Here is a 3,188-nt window from a genome sequence, read left to right as displayed (position 1 = left end):
TTTTAAAGTAATTCTTGCAGTGTCAGTTTATTACCTATTGATTCTCTGTTTCTGCACATCTGAGAAAATATTTCTCTTTCACTTTTGAAGGATAATGTCACTACGTGTAGAATTTAGACTGTTTTTTTTCCCTTAGAATACTCAAATATTTCATTCCACTCTATTCTTGCCAAAGTGTTAAATATCTACCATATGATCTAGCTATTTCATGCCCAGCTGTTACTCAAGATCAAATGCAGGCTTTGTACTTTACAGTCTCAAGTGCATGATTTATATTTTATAGGAAGACATAAAGAGTAAAAGTATTGAGAATGTCAGAAAAGTTAGAAAGCTTTTAACAGGATAAAGAGATACATGAACATAGAGAAGAAAAGTAAAGTACAACTAAAATCAGTAAATTATTAGAAGCTAAGCAGTGTGGAATGCACCACACAATTCTGATTCCACTTATTTTGTTAGATTTATTTTGGCTAACTTTATTTGATGCAAAGTTAGGTTACTTTAACAAGTCTATCTCCTTTGGGATCTTATGATACTTTGGTGATAGTAAAATGATCAGCTGTTCTACCCAAGAGAAAAATTACACATGCATTTCACATTTTCCCAGTGGTGCTGCCAGCCATGGCAGCATATGCTCCTGTGGTCATATATTATCTTCCTTTTGAAATAAACAGAGATCCCAGAAGTGTATCCCCAACCGAGTCCCATGAGCCTATTAACATTATTGTTTCTGCATAAAATCCTCTAGTCTTCTGACTTTCTTAGTCACTAGCACTGGAATAGCTATGTTTAGACAACTGGTTCTTGACCTAAAGAAAAACAAATCAGATCTCTATTTTGCTGAGTTCATGATACTTGAGGAAACTGTATTATATTTTCTTCTCAAAAGCAGACAAACATTACTAGAAATTAAAGGGTCATAAAGTGATCTAATTTTTAATATCTCTCTAGAAATATTTTTGGAGAAGGCAATGGCACCCCACTCCAGTCCTCTTGCCTGGAAAATCCCATGGACAGAGGAGCCTGGTGGCCTGAAGTCCATGGGGTCGGTAAGAATCGGATATGACTGAGCGACTTCACTTTCACTTTTCACTTTCATGCATTGGAGAAGGAAATGGCAACCCACTCCAGTGTTCTTGCCTGGAGAATCCCAGGGACAGGGGAGCCTGATGGGCTGCTGTCTATGGGGCCGCATAGAGTCGGACACGACTGAAGTGACTTAGCAGCAGCAGCAGAAATATTTTTAATCCTCTATTAATGTCTGCTAGTTCCAGATTTACTCTCACTGGTTTTCCTGGCTTAGAAGTTGACTACCTCTGGCTCTCCATCCCTTTTGCCTCCATTCATGCCATGGTTTTCCTGGGGAACTGCATGGTGCTCCACGTGATCAGGACTGAGCCGAGCCTACACCAGCCCATGTTCTACTTCCTGGCCATGCTGGCCCTCACTGACCTGTGTGTGGGGCTGTCCACTGTGCACACAGTGCTGGGAATCCTATGGGGGGTCATTCAAGAGATCAGCCTGGATTCCTGCATTGCCCAGTCCTATTTCACCCATGGTCTGTCCTTCACGGAGTCCTCTGTCCTCCCTACTGTGGCTTTTGACCACTACATTGCCATTTGCAAGCCACTACACTATTCCTCCATCCTAACTAATGACAAAATCATGAAGATTGGGTGGCAATCTTATGTAGGAGTTCTATGCTCATACCTCCAGTCATTATTCGCCTAAAGTTCTTAAATTATTGTCACCCCCACATCCTTTCTCACTCTTTCTGCCTGCACCAAGACTTAATTCGAATGGCCTGTTCAAACATCTGCTTCAATAGCATCTATGGTCTGGCCCTGGTGGTCAGCAACCTGTCGTTGGATGCAGCGCTCATCATTATCTCCTATATCATGATCTTGCATGCGGTCTTAGCAATTGCATCACGAGAAGAGAGAATCAAGTCTTTGCAGACCTGTGTATCTCACATCTGTGCTGTTTTAGTTTTTTACATCCCAATCATTGGTCTGACTATGGTTCATCGTTTTGGCAGACACCTCTCACCCTGGGTTCATGTTCTCATGGGCAATGTCTATATCCTTTTCCCACCCTTAATGAACCCCATTATTTATAGTATCAAGACCCAGCAAATACGAAGAAGAGTCCAGAGATTGTTTTACTTGAAAAAAATGTAAGTCTTAATATCAAATGTGAATGTATTTAAAAGTCAACAAAGGAGTTCCAAAGGATAAGAGTCAGTGAATAATTAAAATATGTTTAATGACTTTCATTTGAATGAGGTTTTCCATTTTACAAATACCTTCCTTTGCATTTTCCTTGAAACTGTCATATCAGTGAAATTGACATGTTATGCTGTCAATGATTTTTGTATATCTGAAAATACATATATAATAGCTTCAGAATCATAATAAGGTCTGAGGCAGATTAGCTATTAAAATTCATCTCACTATGGCCAGTTTGGGACTCATTCATTATAAAAAGATACATTTTGCTGATTAAAATGCCTCAAGTAATTACTTAAGGACCAAAAATTATCTTATTCTCCCTATTCTAAACAACATTCTTGCTTTTTGTCTACCCATTTTCCCAGTTTAGCCACATGGCCAGTTCACTGAATAAGCATAATAGAGAATTTGACCTTTTTGAATAAATTAAAATACCAATGAAACATGCAAACAACAAAAAATTAATCTTGATGCTTTTTGCCTGCCAGCCAATCTTCCCCACTCCCACCCTACTGAACTGGAGATAGGGACAATCAGTAATTGCCAGAGAAGGAAAAAAAAAAAAAAAATAGACTTTTGTGATTAGTTTTATTTTCTTAATCCAAGGAACAATACAAATAACTACTCCATTTGAAAACCATTTGAAAATATTTCCTATGAACCTATAGATCATATAAATCCAATGGGGATAGAGGGTTACTGTGATCAAAGAAAAATGTTTCTAATTTATCTTCTCATCAAGACTCTGTGGTAGATGCTATTTTCTAATACATATATGATTTGTAGTTTAAAACACACAAAGATTAAATGATGCATCAAATTTTTAAGTGATAGTAGGTGACTTGAATGTGACTTGAATATATACTCTGTTTATTTTCAAATCACATGAAAAGTCTTTCCTATCTCCCCTCTGTGCTTTTTAACATGAAGTTTGTTAAATGGTTCCACAACCATCAT

At 37.8% G+C, this 3,188-nt stretch overlaps 1 pseudogene; it reads left to right on the top strand.

The window, feature by feature from the left end:
* The first annotated feature begins 1,257 nt into the window (after positions 1–1,257).
* On the top strand, positions 1,258–2,180 carry LOC133054214 (olfactory receptor 51V1-like; annotated as a pseudogene).
* Positions 2,181–3,188: the final 1,008 nt, after the last annotated feature.

Source organism: Dama dama, chromosome 1, assembly GCF_033118175.1.
Source record: "Dama dama isolate Ldn47 chromosome 1, ASM3311817v1, whole genome shotgun sequence".
In the NCBI taxonomy this organism is placed as follows: Eukaryota; Metazoa; Chordata; class Mammalia; order Artiodactyla; family Cervidae; genus Dama; species Dama dama.
The sequence above is the reverse complement of the archived record's forward strand: the minus strand, read 5'-3'. Positions and strand labels throughout refer to the sequence as shown.